Source organism: Hyperolius riggenbachi, chromosome 3, assembly GCF_040937935.1.
Source record: "Hyperolius riggenbachi isolate aHypRig1 chromosome 3, aHypRig1.pri, whole genome shotgun sequence".
Lineage (NCBI taxonomy): Eukaryota > Metazoa > Chordata > Amphibia > Anura > Hyperoliidae > Hyperolius > Hyperolius riggenbachi.
In genome coordinates this window covers 71,755,027-71,772,530 of record NC_090648.1, presented here as the reverse complement: position 1 = coordinate 71,772,530, position 17,504 = coordinate 71,755,027, and the positions used below count along the sequence as shown (strand labels likewise).

Below are 17,504 nucleotides of genomic sequence, written 5' to 3'. Positions count from 1 at the left end.
TTAGAGTAATTCGCCGGATCCCTTCTCCAGCCTGCACATCTACCCTCAAAGCAGCAATGGAAGGAGCTTCATGCTTACCATGAGCATCAGAAAATTAACAGCTCACGTACCATCTCTCTCCTCCAGTAACCTGCAACCACCAAGACTTTGGCCAACTCCCAAGCACCTCTAGCCAGCGCAGCTTACCAGTACTTCCAGGCACAATAATCACAGGCCCAATTATCAGCACACATGGCAGTGACGTAGACTCATTACTCCATTTTTCAAATTGTATTTTTCATGTATTTTACAAGTGCGGGACTGGCCCACTTGGCAGCCTGCTCCACAAAACACTATGCTGGCATCCCTGGTAGGCTTTGTTTTGCCCTCTTTGCCGCCTTTTCAAATGCTAAGACTCTTTAGCCGCTTATTAACAATGCTTGTTTAGTGGCTGTCTAATTAGCATATGGCATCCCATGATCCTCAGCGGAACACTGTAAACTGCGTTTGTCTCTCCTTAAGGTGATTCCTTTATCCAAGAAAGAGGAGATATTTGCTGGCATTAGCTTGGCTAACTTTGCGCAGTGGCAATATCATAGCCAATGAGGTTCAACCGAGGCGTGATTATTGCTAATTGAAAACTTTTCCCAATACCCCGCCATGATGACTTGAAATATAGTCAGCATCGGCAATTTTTGACAGTCTCTTCGGAGACTGACTAAGGTGTTTACCAACAGAGAAAGGATTATCTTCAAGGTGCATGATGACTGAGCAGTGCTCATGTGGTAGTACCGTGGCTGGCACAATAACAACATTTCGTAGCACCTCTTATCTCCAAATCAGTCTTGGCCACAAAATGCTCACTTGTCAGCGTTCTTTCATGAGGGTGAGGTCCAGTGTCTTACTCTCTGGCAAATTTATAAACACCAGCAGGATGACTAAAATGACAAAAGTCCACTTTTCATCTGCAGGTTGCTACTTTTCTAATGCCACATTCCTAAGAGAGAGAACAGTGTTGTTTCTCAGAGGTCTGGCCTGAAAAATTTGGAGGTCACAAGCTCCATTTATTTGCGCTAGATACGATCCCGTGGCCTCTCGCTAGCTCTTTCTGCAAGCGTTGTTGGGGTGCTCAGAAACAGAGCACCGCTGACATTTAGGTTTCGCCGGCCTATAGCTTCTTCTGGCTGGTGTACCATTGTTTTAAAAGTGTCAACAATCAGCCAAGGTGAAGAACCTGATGGTTGAAGGAAACAACAGCGCATTCTGCTGTTTCCCGGCTATCTAGGTGCTATAGACTGCTCATGACTTGCACTAGACCTTAACTTGCGCTCAGCCTGGAAATACTGTAGCTAAACTTTGAGCTGCTGGTGATCGCACCTTTTCAGAGCCTGGATAGCTCAGTCGGTAGAGCATCAGACTTTTAATCTGAGGGTCCAGGGTTCAAGTCCCTGTTCAGGTGATGCTCTCTGCCTTTCGTTATGCTTCGTGTCCTCTCCCTATCTTCCTCAACTGCAGCCTCTTGCGTGCTCCGCTTGCACCAGGCCAAAACACCGATGTCGGCCGCTTTCCATGCCTTCGCTGATTGGTGGCTAACTTTCTTATGCCACCTTCCAAATCAAGTACAGTTTTATTCTTTCAGAGATCTGACCTAGAAAATGTAGAGGTCGCAGGCTATAGCCAGCTCAGGGCATGTACTAGACCTTTCGTCCATCCTGCTTGGAATAACTGACTTTTGAGCTGCTGGTGAAGCTCACCTTCCAGGGCCTGGATAGCTCAGTCGGTAGAGCATCAGACTTTTAATCTGAGGGTCCAGGGTTCAAGTCCCTGTTCAGGCGATGCCTTTGCTTTACCCCATGCTCATTGGCCATCACTTCCGCTACCTGAGTTCCCTCTGCAACTGCTGCCTCTTGCGTGCTTTGCTTGCAGTAAGCCATAACCGAAACATCAGCCGCTTTCTGTGCATCCCCCGAACTCTCACAGCCTCCCTGCGTCTTGAATCTATTTCTCTTCAACTTTTTCTGCTGTGATATTAAACATGGATTATTCCATGCATAAAAGAGGCATCAAACCGTCAACATTATGCTGGGAATACACCATAAGTTTTTTCAGCAGATAGATGGTTCCATAGATAATTTCCAACATGTCCGATCTTATTATCGATCCTTTTTCTCATCGATTTCTCATAGAAATGAATGGAAATTGATCAGAAAAGATAAGAATCGGAAAGTCGATCGGAAATAAGATCGGATAGTAATCGACTGAAAAATGTCGTCGTGTATTCCCAGCATTAGAGTAATTCGCCGGATCCCTTCTCCAGCCTGCACATCTACCCTCAAAGCAGCAATGGAAGGAGCTTCATGCTTACCATGAGCATCAGAAAATTAACAGCTCACGTACCATCTCTCTCCTCCAGTAACCTGCAACCACCAAGACTTTGGCCAACTCCCAAGCACCTCTAGCCAGCGCAGCTTACCAGTACTTCCAGGCACAATAATCACAGGCCCAATTATCAGCACACATGGCAGTGACGTAGACTCATTACTCCATTTTTCAAATTGTATTTTTCATGTATTTTACAAGTGCGGGATTGGCCCACTTGGCAGCCTGCTCCACAAAACACTATGCTGGCATCCCTGGCAGGCTTTGTTTTGCCCTCTTTGCCGCCTTTTCAAATGCTAAGACTCTTTAGCCGCTTATTAACAATGCTTGTTTAGTGGCTGTCTAATTAGCATATGGCATCCCATGACCCTCAGCGGAACACTGTAAACTGCGTTTGTCTCTCCTTAAGGTGATTCCTTTATCCAAGAAAGAGGGGATATTTGCTGGCATTAGCTTGGCTAACTTTGCGCAGTGGCAGTATCATAGCCAATGAGGTTCAACCGAGGCGTGATTATTGCTAATTGAAAACTTTTCCCAATACCCCGCCATGATGACTTGAAATATAGTCAGCATCGGCAATTTTTGACAGTCTCTTCGGAGACTGACTAAGGTGTTTACCAACAGAGAAAGGATTATCTTCAAGGTGCATGATGACTGAGCAGTGCTCGTGTGGTAGTACCGTGGCTGGCACAATAACAACATTTCGTAGCACCTCTTATCTCCAAATCAGTCTTGGCCACAAAATGCTCACTTGTCAGCGTTCTTTCATGAGGGTGAGGTCCAGTGTCTTACTCTCTGGCAAATTTATAAACACCAGCAGGATGACTAAAATGACAAAAGTCCACTTTTCATCTGCAGGTTGCTACTTTTCTAATGCCACATTCCTAAGAGAGAGAACAGTGTTGTTTCTCAGAGGTCTGGCCTGAAAAATTTGGAGGTCACAAGCTCCATTTATTTGCGCTAGATACGATCCCGTGGCCTCTCGCTAGCTCTTTCTGCAAGCATTGTTGGGGTGCTCAGAAACAGAGCACCGCTGACATTTAGGTTTCGCCGGCCTATAGCTTCTTCTGGCTGGTGTACCATTGTTTTAAAAGTGTCAACAATCAGCCAAGGTGAAGAACCTGATGGTTGAAGGAAACAACAGCGCATTCTGCTGTTTCCCGGCTATCTAGGTGCTATAGACTGCTCATGACTTGCACTAGACCTTAACTTGCGCCCAGCCTGGAAATACTGTAGCTAAACTTTGAGCTGCTGGTGATCGCACCTTTTCAGAGCCTGGATAGCTCAGTCGGTAGAGCATCAGACTTTTAATCTGAGGATCCAGGGTTCAAGTCCCTGTTCAGGCGATGCTCTCTGCCTTTCGTTATGCTTCGTGTCCTCTCCCTATCTTCCTCAACTGCAGCCTCTTGCGTGCTCCGCTTGCACCAGGCCAAAACACCGATGTCGGCCGCTTTCCATGCCTTCGCTGATTGGTGGCTAACTTTCTTATGCCACCTTCCAAATCAAGTACAGTTTTATTCTTTCAGAGATCTGACCTAGAAAATGTAGAGGTCGCAGGCTATAGCCAGCTCAGGGCATGTACTAGACCTTCCGTCCATCCTGCTTGGAATAACTGACTTTTGAGCTGCTGGTGAAGCTCACCTTCCAGGGCCTGGATAGCTCAGTCGGTAGAGCATCAGACTTTTAATCTGAGGGTCCAGGGTTCAAGTCCCTGTTCAGGCGATGCCTTTGCTTTACCCCATGCTCATTGGCCATCACTTCCGCTACCTGAGTTCCCTCTGCAACTGCTGCCTCTTGCGTGCTTTGCTTGCAGTAAGCCATAACCGAAACATCAGCCGCTTTCTGTGCATCCCCCGAACTCTCACAGCCTCCCTGCGTCTTGAATCTATTTCTCTTCAACTTTTTCTGCTGTGATATTAAACATGGATTATTCCATGCATAAAAGAGGCATCAAACCGTCAACATTATGCTGGGAATACACCATAAGTTTTTTCAGCAGATAGATGGTTCCATAGATAATTTCCAACATGTCCGATCTTATTATCGATCCTTTTTCTCATCGATTTCTCATAGAAATGAATGGAAATTGATCAGAAAAGATAAGAATCGGAAAGTCGATCGGAAATAAGATCGGATAGTAATCGACTGAAAAATGTCGTCGTGTATTCCCAGCATTAGAGTAATTCGCCGGATCCCTTCTCCAGCCTGCACATCTACCCTCAAAGCAGCAATGGAAGGAGCTTCATGCTTACCATGAGCATCAGAAAATTAACAGCTCACGTACCATCTCTCTCCTCCAGTAACCTGCAACCACCAAGACTTTGGCCAACTCCCAAGCACCTCTAGCCAGCGCAGCTTACCAGTACTTCCAGACACAATAATCACAGGCCCAATTATCAGCACACATGGCAGTGACGTAGACTCATTACTCCATTTTTCAAATTGTATTTTTCATGTATTTTACAAGTGCGGGACTGGCCCACTTGGCAGCCTGCTCCACAAAACACTATGCTGGCATCCCTGGCAGGCTTTGTTTTGCCCTCTTTGCCGCCTTTTCAAATGCTAAGACTCTTTAGCCGCTTATTAACAATGCTTGTTTAGTGGCTGTCTAATTAGCATATGGCATCCCATGACCCTCAGCGGAACACTGTAAACTGCGTTTGTCTCTCCTTAAGGTGATTCCTTTATCCAAGAAAGAGGGGATATTTGCTGGCATTAGCTTGGCTAACTTTGCGCAGTGGCAGTATCATAGCCAATGAGGTTCAACCGAGGCGTGATTATTGCTAATTGAAAACTTTTCCCAATACCCCGCCATGATGACTTGAAATATAGTCAGCATCGGCAATTTTTGACAGTCTCTTCGGAGACTGACTAAGGTGTTTACCAACAGAGAAAGGATTATCTTCAAGGTGCATGATGACTGAGCAGTGCTCGTGTGGTAGTACCGTGGCTGGCACAATAACAACATTTCGTAGCACCTCTTATCTCCAAATCAGTCTTGGCCACAAAATGCTCACTTGTCAGCGTTCTTTCATGAGGGTGAGGTCCAGTGTCTTACTCTCTGGCAAATTTATAAACACCAGCAGGATGACTAAAATGACAAAAGTCCACTTTTCATCTGCAGGTTGCTACTTTTCTAATGCCACATTCCTAAGAGAGAGAACAGTGTTGTTTCTCAGAGGTCTGGCCTGAAAAATTTGGAGGTCACAAGCTCCATTTATTTGCGCTAGATACGATCCCGTGGCCTCTCGCTAGCTCTTTCTGCAAGCATTGTTGGGGTGCTCAGAAACAGAGCACCGCTGACATTTAGGTTTCGCCGGCCTATAGCTTCTTCTGGCTGGTGTACCATTGTTTTAAAAGTGTCAACAATCAGCCAAGGTGAAGAACCTGATGGTTGAAGGAAACAACAGCGCATTCTGCTGTTTCCCGGCTATCTAGGTGCTATAGACTGCTCATGACTTGCACTAGACCTTAACTTGCGCCCAGCCTGGAAATACTGTAGCTAAATTTTGAGCTGCTGGTGATCGCACCTTTTCAGAGCCTGGATAGCTCAGTCGGTAGAGCATCAGACTTTTAATCTGAGGGTCCAGGGTTCAAGTCCCTGTTCAGGCGATGCTCTCTGCCTTTCGTTATGCTTCGTGTCCTCTCCCTATCTTCCTCAACTGCAGCCTCTTGCGTGCTCCGCTTGCACCAGGCCAAAACACCGATGTCGGCCGCTTTCCATGCCTTCGCTGATTGGTGGCTAACTTTCTTATGCCACCTTCCAAATCAAGTACAGTTTTATTCTTTCAGAGATCTGACCTAGAAAATGTAGAGGTCGCAGGCTATAGCCAGCTCAGGGCATGTACTAGACCTTCCGTCCATCCTGCTTGGAATAACTGACTTTTGAGCTGCTGGTGAAGCTCACCTTCCAGGGCCTGGATAGCTCAGTCGGTAGAGCATCAGACTTTTAATCTGAGGGTCCAGGGTTCAAGTCCCTGTTCAGGCGATGCCTTTGCTTTACCCCATGCTCATTGGCCATCACTTCCGCTACCTGAGTTCCCTCTGCAACTGCTGCCTCTTGCGTGCTTTGCTTGCAGTAAGCCATAACCGAAACATCAGCCGCTTTCTGTGCATCCCCCGAACTCTCACAGCCTCCCTGCGTCTTGAATCTATTTCTCTTCAACTTTTTCTGCTGTGATATTAAACATGGATTATTCCATGCATAAAAGAGGCATCAAACCGTCAACATTATGCTGGGAATACACCATAAGTTTTTTCAGCAGATAGATGGTTCCATAGATAATTTCCAACATGTCCGATCTTATTATCGATCCTTTTTCTCATCGATTTCTCATAGAAATGAATGGAAATTGATCAGAAAAGATAAGAATCGGAAAGTCGATCGGAAATAAGATCGGATAGTAATCGACTGAAAAATGTCGTCGTGTATTCCCAGCATTAGAGTAATTCGCCGGATCCCTTCTCCAGCCTGCACATCTACCCTCAAAGCAGCAATGGAAGGAGCTTCATGCTTACCATGAGCATCAGAAAATTAACAGCTCACGTACCATCTCTCTCCTCCAGTAACCTGCAACCACCAAGACTTTGGCCAACTCCCAAGCACCTCTAGCCAGCGCAGCTTACCAGTACTTCCAGGCACAATAATCACAGGCCCAATTATCAGCACACATGGCAGTGACGTAGACTCATTACTCCATTTTTCAAATTGTATTTTTCATGTATTTTACAAGTGCGGGACTGGCCCACTTGGCAGCCTGCTCCACAAAACACTATGCTGGCATCCCTGGCAGGCTTTGTTTTGCCCTCTTTGCCGCCTTTTCAAATGCTAAGACTCTTTAGCCGCTTATTAACAATGCTTGTTTAGTGGCTGTCTAATTAGCATATGGCATCCCATGACCCTCAGCGGAACACTGTAAACTGCGTTTGTCTCTCCTTAAGGTGATTCCTTTATCCAAGAAAGAGGGGATATTTGCTGGCATTAGCTTGGCTAACTTTGCGCAGTGGCAGTATCATAGCCAATGAGGTTCAACCGAGGCGTGATTATTGCTAATTGAAAACTTTTCCCAATACCCCGCCATGATGACTTGAAATATAGTCAGCATCGGCAATTTTTGACAGTCTCTTCGGAGACTGACTAAGGTGTTTACCAACAGAGAAAGGATTATCTTCAAGGTGCATGATGACTGAGCAGTGCTCGTGTGGTAGTACCGTGGCTGGCACAATAACAACATTTCGTAGCACCTCTTATCTCCAAATCAGTCTTGGCCACAAAATGCTCACTTGTCAGCGTTCTTTCATGAGGGTGAGGTCCAGTGTCTTACTCTCTGGCAAATTTATAAACACCAGCAGGATGACTAAAATGACAAAAGTCCACTTTTCATCTGCAGGTTGCTACTTTTCTAATGCCACATTCCTAAGAGAGAGAACAGTGTTGTTTCTCAGAGGTCTGGCCTGAAAAATTTGGAGGTCACAAGCTCCATTTATTTGCGCTAGATACGATCCCGTGGCCTCTCGCTAGCTCTTTCTGCAAGCATTGTTGGGGTGCTCAGAAACAGAGCACCGCTGACATTTAGGTTTCGCCGGCCTATAGCTTCTTCTGGCTGGTGTACCATTGTTTTAAAAGTGTCAACAATCAGCCAAGGTGAAGAACCTGATGGTTGAAGGAAACAACAGCGCATTCTGCTGTTTCCCGGCTATCTAGGTGCTATAGACTGCTCATGACTTGCACTAGACCTTAACTTGCGCCCAGCCTGGAAATACTGTAGCTAAATTTTGAGCTGCTGGTGATCGCACCTTTTCAGAGCCTGGATAGCTCAGTCGGTAGAGCATCAGACTTTTAATCTGAGGGTCCAGGGTTCAAGTCCCTGTTCAGGCGATGCTCTCTGCCTTTCGTTATGCTTCGTGTCCTCTCCCTATCTTCCTCAACTGCAGCCTCTTGCGTGCTCCGCTTGCACCAGGCCAAAACACCGATGTCGGCCGCTTTCCATGCCTTCGCTGATTGGTGGCTAACTTTCTTATGCCACCTTCCAAATCAAGTACAGTTTTATTCTTTCAGAGATCTGACCTAGAAAATGTAGAGGTCGCAGGCTATAGCCAGCTCAGGGCATGTACTAGACCTTCCGTCCATCCTGCTTGGAATAACTGACTTTTGAGCTGCTGGTGAAGCTCACCTTCCAGGGCCTGGATAGCTCAGTCGGTAGAGCATCAGACTTTTAATCTGAGGGTCCAGGGTTCAAGTCCCTGTTCAGGCGATGCCTTTGCTTTACCCCATGCTCATTGGCCATCACTTCCGCTACCTGAGTTCCCTCTGCAACTGCTGCCTCTTGCGTGCTTTGCTTGCAGTAAGCCATAACCGAAACATCAGCCGCTTTCTGTGCATCCCCCGAACTCTCACAGCCTCCCTGCGTCTTGAATCTATTTCTCTTCAACTTTTTCTGCTGTGATATTAAACATGGATTATTCCATGCATAAAAGAGGCATCAAACCGTCAACATTATGCTGGGAATACACCATAAGTTTTTTCAGCAGATAGATGGTTCCATAGATAATTTCCAACATGTCCGATCTTATTATCGATCCTTTTTCTCATCGATTTCTCATAGAAATGAATGGAAATTGATCAGAAAAGATAAGAATCGGAAAGTCGATCGGAAATAAGATCGGATAGTAATCGACTGAAAAATGTCGTCGTGTATTCCCAGCATTAGAGTAATTCGCCGGATCCCTTCTCCAGCCTGCACATCTACCCTCAAAGCAGCAATGGAAGGAGCTTCATGCTTACCATGAGCATCAGAAAATTAACAGCTCACGTACCATCTCTCTCCTCCAGTAACCTGCAACCACCAAGACTTTGGCCAACTCCCAAGCACCTCTAGCCAGCGCAGCTTACCAGTACTTCCAGGCACAATAATCACAGGCCCAATTATCAGCACACATGGCAGTGACGTAGACTCATTACTCCATTTTTCAAATTGTATTTTTCATGTATTTTACAAGTGCGGGACTGGCCCACTTGGCAGCCTGCTCCACAAAACACTATGCTGGCATCCCTGGCAGGCTTTGTTTTGCCCTCTTTGCCGCCTTTTCAAATGCTAAGACTCTTTAGCCGCTTATTAACAATGCTTGTTTAGTGGCTGTCTAATTAGCATATGGCATCCCATGACCCTCAGCGGAACACTGTAAACTGCGTTTGTCTCTCCTTAAGGTGATTCCTTTATCCAAGAAAGAGGGGATATTTGCTGGCATTAGCTTGGCTAACTTTGCGCAGTGGCAGTATCATAGCCAATGAGGTTCAACCGAGGCGTGATTATTGCTAATTGAAAACTTTTCCCAATACCCCGCCATGATGACTTGAAATATAGTCAGCATCGGCAATTTTTGACAGTCTCTTTGGAGACTGACTAAGGTGTTTACCAACAGAGAAAGGATTATCTTCAAGGTGCATGATGACTGAGCAGTGCTCGTGTGGTAGTACCGCGGCTGGCACAATAACAACATTTCGTAGCACCTCTTATCTCCAAATCAGTCTTGGCCACAAAATGCTCACTTGTCAGCGTTCTTTCATGAGGGTGAGGTCCAGTGTCTTACTCTCTGGCAAATTTATAAACACCAGCAGGATGACTAAAATGACAAAAGTCCACTTTTCATCTGCAGGTTGCTACTTTTCTAATGCCACATTCCTAAGAGAGAGAACAGTGTTGTTTCTCAGAGGTCTGGCCTGAAAAATTTGGAGGTCACAAGCTCCATTTATTTGCGCTAGATACGATCCCGTGGCCTCTCGCTAGCTCTTTCTGCAAGCATTGTTGGGGTGCTCAGAAACAGAGCACCGCTGACATTTAGGTTTCGCCGGCCTATAGCTTCTTCTGGCTGGTGTACCATTGTTTTAAAAGTGTCAACAATCAGCCAAGGTGAAGAACCTGATGGTTGAAGGAAACAACAGCGCATTCTGCTGTTTCCCGGCTATCTAGGTGCTATAGACTGCTCATGACTTGCACTAGACCTTAACTTGCGCCCAGCCTGGAAATACTGTAGCTAAACTTTGAGCTGCTGGTGATCGCACCTTTTCAGAGCCTGGATAGCTCAGTCGGTAGAGCATCAGACTTTTAATCTGAGGGTCCAGGGTTCAAGTCCCTGTTCAGGCGATGCTCTCTGCCTTTCGTTATGCTTCGTGTCCTCTCCCTATCTTCCTCAACTGCAGCCTCTTGCGTGCTCCGCTTGCACCAGGCCAAAACACCGATGTCGGCCGCTTTCCATGCCTTCGCTGATTGGTGGCTAACTTTCTTATGCCACCTTCCAAATCAAGTACAGTTTTATTCTTTCAGAGATCTGACCTAGAAAATGTAGAGGTCGCAGGCTATAGCCAGCTCAGGGCATGTACTAGACCTTCCGTCCATCCTGCTTGGAATAACTGACTTTTGAGCTGCTGGTGAAGCTCACCTTCCAGGGCCTGGATAGCTCAGTCGGTAGAGCATCAGACTTTTAATCTGAGGGTCCAGGGTTCAAGTCCCTGTTCAGGCGATGCCTTTGCTTTACCCCATGCTCATTGGCCATCACTTCCGCTACCTGAGTTCCCCCTGCAACTGCTGCCTCTTGCGTGCTTTGCTTGCAGTAAGCCATAACCGAAACATCAGCCGCTTTCTGTGCATCCCCCGAACTCTCACAGCCTCCCTGCGTCTTGAATCTATTTCTCTTCAACTTTTTCTGCTGTGATATTAAACATGGATTATTCCATGCATAAAAGAGGCATCAAACCGTCAACATTATGCTGGGAATACACCATAAGTTTTTTCAGCAGATAGATGGTTCCATAGATAATTTCCAACATGTCCGATCTTATTATCGATCCTTTTTCTCATCGATTTCTCATAGAAATGAATGGAAATTGATCAGAAAAGATAAGAATCGGAAAGTCGATCGGAAATAAGATCGGATAGTAATCGACTGAAAAATGTCGTCGTGTATTTCCAGCATTAGAGTAATTCGCCGGATCCCTTCTCCAGCCTGCACATCTACCCTCAAAGCAGCAATGGAAGGAGCTTCATGCTTACCATGAGCATCAGAAAATTAACAGCTCACGTACCATCTCTCTCCTCCAGTAACCTGCAACCACCAAGACTTTGGCCAACTCCCAAGCACCTCTAGCCAGCGCAGCTTACCAGTACTTCCAGGCACAATAATCACAGGCCCAATTATCAGCACACATGGCAGTGACGTAGACTCATTACTCCATTTTTCAAATTGTATTTTTCATGTATTTTACAAGTGCGGGACTGGCCCACTTGGCAGCCTGCTCCACAAAACACTATGCTGGCATCCCTGGCAGGCTTTGTTTTGCCCTCTTTGCCGCCTTTTCAAATGCTAAGACTCTTTAGCCGCTTATTAACAATGCTTGTTTAGTGGCTGTCTAATTAGCATATGGCATCCCATGACCCTCAGCGGAACACTGTAAACTGCGTTTGTCTCTCCTTAAGGTGATTCCTTTATCCAAGAAAGAGGGGATATTTGCTGGCATTAGCTTGGCTAACTTTGCGCAGTGGCAGTATCATAGCCAATGAGGTTCAACCGAGGCGTGATTATTGCTAATTGAAAACTTTTCCCAATACCCCGCCATGATGACTTGAAATATAGTCAGCATCGGCAATTTTTGACAGTCTCTTCGGAGACTGACTAAGGTGTTTACCAACAGAGAAAGGATTATCTTCAAGGTGCATGATGACTGAGCAGTGCTCGTGTGGTAGTACCGTGGCTGGCACAATAACAACATTTCGTAGCACCTCTTATCTCCAAATCAGTCTTGGCCACAAAATGCTCACTTGTCAGCGTTCTTTCATGAGGGTGAGGTCCAGTGTCTTACTCTCTGGCAAATTTATAAACACCAGCAGGATGACTAAAATGACAAAAGTCCACTTTTCATCTGCAGGTTGCTACTTTTCTAATGCCACATTCCTAAGAGAGAGAACAGTGTTGTTTCTCAGAGGTCTGGCCTGAAACATTTGGAGGTCACAAGCTCCATTTATTTGCGCTAGATACGATCCCGTGGCCTCTCGCTAGCTCTTTCTGCAAGCATTGTTGGGGTGCTCAGAAACAGAGCACCGCTGACATTTAGGTTTCGCCGGCCTATAGCTTCTTCTGGCTGGTGTACCATTGTTTTAAAAGTGTCAACAATCAGCCAAGGTGAAGAACCTGATGGTTGAAGGAAACAACAGCGCATTCTGCTGTTTCCCGGCTATCTAGGTGCTATAGACTGCTCATGACTTGCACTAGACCTTAACTTGCGCCCAGCCTGGAAATACTGTAGCTAAACTTTGAGCTGCTGGTGATCGCATCTTTTCAGAGCCTGGATAGCTCAGTCGGTAGAACATCAGACTTTTAATCTGAGGGTCCAGGGTTCAAGTCCCTGTTCAGGCGATGCTCTCTGCCTTTCGTTATGCTTCGTGTTCTCTCCCTATCTTCCTCAACTGCAGCCTCTTGCGTGCTCCGCTTGCACCAGGCCAAAACACCGATGTCGGCCGCTTTCCATGCCTTCGCTGATTGGTGGCTACCTTTCTAATGCCACCTTCCAAATCAAGTACAGTTTTATTCTTTCAGAGATCTGACCTAGAAAATGTAGAGGTCGCAGGCTATAGCCAGCTCAGGGCATGTACTAGACCTTCCGTCCATCCTGCTTGGAATAACTGACTTTTGAGCTGCTGGTGAAGCTCACCTTCCAGGGCCTGGATAGCTCAGTCGGTAGAGCATCAGACTTTCAATCTGAGGGTCCAGGGTTCAAGTCCCTGTTCAGGCGATGCCTTTCCTTTACCCCATGCTCATTGGCCATCACTTCCGCTACCTGAGTTCCCTCTGCAACTGCTGCCTCTTGCGTGCTTTGCTTGCAGTAAGCCATAACCGAAACATCAGCCGCTTTCTGTGCATCCCCCGAACTCTCACAGCCTCCCTGCGTCTTGAATCTATTTCTCTTCAACTTTTTCTGCTGTGATATTAAACATGGATTATTCCATGCATAAAAGAGGCATCAAGCCGTCAACATTATGCTGGGAATACACCATAAGTTTTTTCAGCAGATAGATGGTTTCATAGATAATTTCCAACATGTCCGATCTTATTATCGATCCTTTTTCTCATCGATTTCTCATAGAAATGAATGGAAATTGATCAGAAAAGATAAGAATCGGAAAGTCGATCGGAAATAAGATCGGATAGTAATCGACTGAAAAATGTCGTCGTGTATTCCCAGCATTAGAGTAATTCGCTGGATCCCTTCTCCAGCCTGCACATCTACCCTCAAAGCAGCAATGGAAGGAGCTTCATGCTTACCATGAGCATCAGAAAATTAACAGCTCACGTACCATCTCTCTCCTCCAGTAACCTGCAACCACCAAGACTTTGGCCAACTCCCAAGCACCTCTAGCCAGCGCAGCTTACCAGTACTTCCAGGCACAATAATCACAGGCCCAATTATCAGCACACATGGCAGTGACGTAGACTCATTACTCCATTTTTCAAATTGTATTTTTCATGTATTTTACAAGTGCGGGACTGGCCCACTTGGCAGCCTGCTCCACAAAACACTATGCTGGCATCCCTGGCAGGCTTTGTTTTGCCCTCTTTGCCGCCTTTTCAAATGCTAAGACTCTTTAGCCGCTTATTAACAATGCTTGTTTAGTGGCTGTCAAATTAGCATATGGCATCCCATGACCCTCAGCGGAACACTGTAAACTGCGTTTGTCTCTCCTTAAGGTGATTCCTTTATCCAAGAAAGAGGGGATATTTGCTGGCATTAGCTTGGCTAACTTTGCGCAGTGGCAGTATCATAGCCAATGAGGTTCAACCGAGGCGTGATTATTGCTAATTGAAAACTTTTCCCGATACCCCGCCATGATGGCTTGAAATATAGTCAGCATCGGCAATTTTTGACAGTCTCTTCGGAGACTGACTAAGGTGTTTACCAACAGAGAAAGGATTATCTTCAAGGTGCATGATGACTGAGCAGTGCTCGTGTGGTAGTACCGTGGCTGGCACAATAACAACATTTCGTAGCACCTCTTATCTCCAAATCAGTCTTGGCCACAAAATGCTCACTTGTCAGCGTTCTTTCATGAGGGTGAGGTCCAGTGTCTTACTCTCTGGCAAATTTATAAACACCAGTAGGATGACTAAAATGACAAAAGTCCACTTTTCATCTGCAGGTTGCTACTTTTCTAATGCCACATTCCTAAGAGAGAGAACAGTGTTGTTTCTCAGAGGTCTAGGCTGAAAAATTTGGAGGTCACAAGCTCCATTTATTTGCGCTAGATACGATCCCGTGGCCTCTCGCTAGCTCTTTCTGCAAGCGTTGTTGGGGTGCTCAGAAACAGAGCACCGCTGACATTTAGGTTTCGCCAGCCTATAGCTTCTTCTGGCTGGTGTACCATTGTTTTAAAAGTGTCAACAATCAGCCAAGGTGAAGAACCTGATGGTTGAAGGAAACAACAGCGCATTCTGCTGTTTCCCGGCTATCTAGGTGCTATAGACTGCTCATGACTTGCACTAGACCTTAACTTGCGCCCAGCCTGGAAATACTGTAGCTAAACTTTGAGCTGCTGGTGATCGCACCTTTTCAGAGCCTGGATAGCTCAGTCGGTAGAGCATCAGACTTTTAATCTGAGGGTCCAGGGTTTAAGTCCCTGTTCAGGCGATGCTCTCTGCCTTTCGTTATGCTTCGTGTCCTCTCCCTATCTTCCTCAACTGCAGCCTCTTGCGTGCTCCGCTTGCACCAGGCCAAAACACCGATGTCGGCTGCTTTCCATGCCTTCGCTGATTGGTGGCTACCTTTCTAATGCCACCTTCCAAATCAAGTACAGTTTTATTCTTTCAGAGATCTGACCTAGAAAATGTAGAGGTCGCAGGCTATAGCCAGCTCAGGGCATGTACTAGACCTTCCGTCCATCCTGCTTGGAATAACTGACTTTTGAGCTGCTGGTGAAGCTCACCTTCCAGGGCCTGGATAGCTCAGTTGGTAGAGCATCAGACTTTTAATCTGAGGGTCCAGGGTTCAAGTCCCTGTTCAGGCGATGTCTTTCCTTTACCCCATGCTCATTGGCCATCACTTCTGCTACCTGAGTTCCCTCTGCAACTGCTGCCTCTTGCGTGCTTTGCTTGCAGTAAGCCATAACCGAAACATCAGCCGCTTTCTGTGCATCTCCCGAACTCTCACAGCCTCCCTGCGTCTTGAATCTATTTCTCTTCAACTTTTTCTGCTGTGATATTAAACATGGATTATTCCATGCATAAAAGAGGCATCAAACCGTCAACATTATGCTGGGAATACACCATAAGTTTTTTCAGCAGATAGATGGTTCCATAGATAATTTCCAACATGTCCGATCTTATTATCGATCCTTTTTCTCATCGATTTCTCATAGAAATGAATGGAAATTGATCAGAAAAGATAAGAATCGGAAAGTCGATCGGAAATAAGATCGGATAGTAATCGACTGAAAAATGTCGTCGTGTATTCCCAGCATTAGAGTAATTCGCCGGATCCCTTCTCCAGCCTGCACATCTACCCTCAAAGCAGCAATGGAAGGAGCTTCATGCTTACCATGAGCATCAGAAAATTAACAGCTCACGTACCATCTCTCTCCTCCAGTAACCTGCAACCACCAAGACTTTGGCCAACTCCCAAGCACCTCTAGCCAGCGCAGCTTACCAGTACTTCCAGGCACAATAATCACAGGCCCAATTATCAGCACACATGGCAGTGACGTAGACTCATTACTCCATTTTTCAAATTGTATTTTTCATGTATTTTACAAGTGCGGGACAGGCTCACTTGGCAGCCTGCTCCACAAAACACTATGCTGGCATCCCTGGCAGGCTTTGTTTTGCCCTCTTTGCCGCCTTTTCAAATGCTAAGACTCTTTAGCCGCTTATTAACAATGCTTGTTTAGTGGCTGTCAAATTAGCATATGGCATCCCATGACCCTCAGCGGAACACTGTAAACTGCGTTTGTCTCTCCTTAAGGTGATTCCTTTATCCAAGAAAGAGGGGATATTTGCTGGCATTAGCTTGGCTAACTTTGCGCAGTGGCAGTATCATAGCCAATGAGGTTCAACCGAGGCGTGATTATTGCTAATTGAAAACTTTTCCCGATACCCCGCCATGATGACTTGAAATATAGTCAGCATCGGCAATTTTTGACAGTCTCTTCGGAGACTGACTAAGGTGTTTACCAACAGAGAAAGGATTATCTTCAAGGTGCATGATGACTGAGCAGTGCTCGTGTGGTAGTACCGTGGCTGGCACAATAACAACATTTCGTAGCACTTCTTATCTCCAAATCAGTCTTGGCCACAAAATGCTCACTTGTCAGCGTTCTTTCATGAGGGTGAGGTCCAGTGTCTTACTCTATGGCAAATTTATAAACACCAGCAGGATGACTAAAATGACAAAAGTCCACTTTTCATCTGCAGGTTGCTACTTTTCTAATGCCACATTCCTAAGAGAGAGAACAGTGTTGTTTCTCAGAGGTCTAGGCTGAAAAATTTGGAGGTCACAAGCTCCATTTATTTGCGCTAGATACGATCCCGTGGCCTCTCGCTAGCTCTTTCTGCAAGCGTTGTTGGGGTGCTCAGAAACAGAGCACCGCTGACATTTAGGTTTCGCCGGCCTATAGCTTCTTCTGGCTGGTGTACCATTGTTTTAAAAGTGTCAACAATCAGCCAAGGTGAAGAACCTGATGGTTGAAGGAAACAACAGCGCATTCTGCTGTTTCCCGGCTATCTAGGTGCTATAGACTGCTCATGACTTGCACTAGACCTTAACTTGCGCCCAGCCTGGAAATACTGTAGCTAAACTTTGAGCTGCTGGTGATTGCACTTTTTCAGAGCCTGGATAGCTCAGTCGGTAGAGCATCAGACTTTTAATCTGAGGGTCCAGGGTTCAAGTCCCTGTTCAGGTGATGCTCTCTGCCTTTCGTTATGCTTCGTGTCCTCTCCCTATCTTCCTCAACTGCAGCCTCTTGCGTGCTCCGCTTGCACCAGGCCAAAACACCGATAACGGCCGCTTTCCATGCCTTCGCTGATTGGTGGCTACCTTTCTAATGCCACCTTCCAAATCAAGTACAGTTTTATTCTTTCAGAGATCTGACCTAGAAAATGTAGAG

At 46.1% G+C, this 17,504-nt stretch overlaps 23 non-coding genes across 23 annotated transcripts; all 23 read left to right on the top strand.

Moving 5' to 3' along the window:
* Positions 1–552: 552 nt before the first annotated feature.
* LOC137564896 (U4 spliceosomal RNA) lies at positions 553–693 on the top strand. Its single transcript, XR_011030956.1, has one exon. It is a non-coding gene; the product is annotated as a U4 spliceosomal RNA (small nuclear RNA).
* Positions 694–1,365: 672 nt separating this feature from the next.
* TRNAK-UUU (transfer RNA lysine (anticodon UUU)) lies at positions 1,366–1,438 on the top strand. Its single transcript has one exon. It is a non-coding gene; the product is annotated as a tRNA-Lys (tRNA).
* A 303-nt stretch (positions 1,439–1,741) lies between these two features.
* Positions 1,742–1,814, top strand: TRNAK-UUU (transfer RNA lysine (anticodon UUU)). The gene has a single exon. It is a non-coding gene; the product is annotated as a tRNA-Lys (tRNA).
* Positions 1,815–2,818: 1,004 nt separating this feature from the next.
* Positions 2,819–2,959, top strand: LOC137564529 (U4 spliceosomal RNA). Its single transcript, XR_011030634.1, has one exon. It is a non-coding gene; the product is annotated as a U4 spliceosomal RNA (small nuclear RNA).
* Positions 2,960–3,631: 672 nt separating this feature from the next.
* On the top strand, positions 3,632–3,704 carry TRNAK-UUU (transfer RNA lysine (anticodon UUU)). Its single transcript has one exon. It is a non-coding gene; the product is annotated as a tRNA-Lys (tRNA).
* Positions 3,705–4,007: 303 nt separating this feature from the next.
* On the top strand, positions 4,008–4,080 carry TRNAK-UUU (transfer RNA lysine (anticodon UUU)). Its single transcript has one exon. It is a non-coding gene; the product is annotated as a tRNA-Lys (tRNA).
* Positions 4,081–5,084: 1,004 nt separating this feature from the next.
* Positions 5,085–5,225, top strand: LOC137564528 (U4 spliceosomal RNA). The gene has a single exon (XR_011030633.1). It is a non-coding gene; the product is annotated as a U4 spliceosomal RNA (small nuclear RNA).
* A 672-nt stretch (positions 5,226–5,897) lies between these two features.
* Positions 5,898–5,970, top strand: TRNAK-UUU (transfer RNA lysine (anticodon UUU)). The gene has a single exon. It is a non-coding gene; the product is annotated as a tRNA-Lys (tRNA).
* Positions 5,971–6,273: 303 nt separating this feature from the next.
* TRNAK-UUU (transfer RNA lysine (anticodon UUU)) lies at positions 6,274–6,346 on the top strand. Its single transcript has one exon. It is a non-coding gene; the product is annotated as a tRNA-Lys (tRNA).
* Positions 6,347–7,350: 1,004 nt separating this feature from the next.
* Positions 7,351–7,491, top strand: LOC137564527 (U4 spliceosomal RNA). Its single transcript, XR_011030632.1, has one exon. It is a non-coding gene; the product is annotated as a U4 spliceosomal RNA (small nuclear RNA).
* A 672-nt stretch (positions 7,492–8,163) lies between these two features.
* TRNAK-UUU (transfer RNA lysine (anticodon UUU)) lies at positions 8,164–8,236 on the top strand. Its single transcript has one exon. It is a non-coding gene; the product is annotated as a tRNA-Lys (tRNA).
* Positions 8,237–8,539: 303 nt separating this feature from the next.
* On the top strand, positions 8,540–8,612 carry TRNAK-UUU (transfer RNA lysine (anticodon UUU)). Its single transcript has one exon. It is a non-coding gene; the product is annotated as a tRNA-Lys (tRNA).
* Positions 8,613–9,616: 1,004 nt separating this feature from the next.
* LOC137564507 (U4 spliceosomal RNA) lies at positions 9,617–9,757 on the top strand. Its single transcript, XR_011030615.1, has one exon. It is a non-coding gene; the product is annotated as a U4 spliceosomal RNA (small nuclear RNA).
* A 672-nt stretch (positions 9,758–10,429) lies between these two features.
* On the top strand, positions 10,430–10,502 carry TRNAK-UUU (transfer RNA lysine (anticodon UUU)). The gene has a single exon. It is a non-coding gene; the product is annotated as a tRNA-Lys (tRNA).
* A 303-nt stretch (positions 10,503–10,805) lies between these two features.
* Positions 10,806–10,878, top strand: TRNAK-UUU (transfer RNA lysine (anticodon UUU)). The gene has a single exon. It is a non-coding gene; the product is annotated as a tRNA-Lys (tRNA).
* Positions 10,879–11,882: 1,004 nt separating this feature from the next.
* LOC137564526 (U4 spliceosomal RNA) lies at positions 11,883–12,023 on the top strand. The gene has a single exon (XR_011030631.1). It is a non-coding gene; the product is annotated as a U4 spliceosomal RNA (small nuclear RNA).
* A 672-nt stretch (positions 12,024–12,695) lies between these two features.
* On the top strand, positions 12,696–12,768 carry TRNAK-UUU (transfer RNA lysine (anticodon UUU)). Its single transcript has one exon. It is a non-coding gene; the product is annotated as a tRNA-Lys (tRNA).
* A 303-nt stretch (positions 12,769–13,071) lies between these two features.
* TRNAE-UUC (transfer RNA glutamic acid (anticodon UUC)) lies at positions 13,072–13,144 on the top strand. The gene has a single exon. It is a non-coding gene; the product is annotated as a tRNA-Glu (tRNA).
* Positions 13,145–14,148: 1,004 nt separating this feature from the next.
* On the top strand, positions 14,149–14,289 carry LOC137564698 (U4 spliceosomal RNA). The gene has a single exon (XR_011030781.1). It is a non-coding gene; the product is annotated as a U4 spliceosomal RNA (small nuclear RNA).
* A 672-nt stretch (positions 14,290–14,961) lies between these two features.
* TRNAK-UUU (transfer RNA lysine (anticodon UUU)) lies at positions 14,962–15,034 on the top strand. The gene has a single exon. It is a non-coding gene; the product is annotated as a tRNA-Lys (tRNA).
* Positions 15,035–15,337: 303 nt separating this feature from the next.
* Positions 15,338–15,410, top strand: TRNAK-UUU (transfer RNA lysine (anticodon UUU)). The gene has a single exon. It is a non-coding gene; the product is annotated as a tRNA-Lys (tRNA).
* Positions 15,411–16,414: 1,004 nt separating this feature from the next.
* LOC137564659 (U4 spliceosomal RNA) lies at positions 16,415–16,555 on the top strand. Its single transcript, XR_011030746.1, has one exon. It is a non-coding gene; the product is annotated as a U4 spliceosomal RNA (small nuclear RNA).
* A 672-nt stretch (positions 16,556–17,227) lies between these two features.
* Positions 17,228–17,300, top strand: TRNAK-UUU (transfer RNA lysine (anticodon UUU)). Its single transcript has one exon. It is a non-coding gene; the product is annotated as a tRNA-Lys (tRNA).
* The last annotated feature ends 204 nt before the right edge of the window (positions 17,301–17,504 follow it).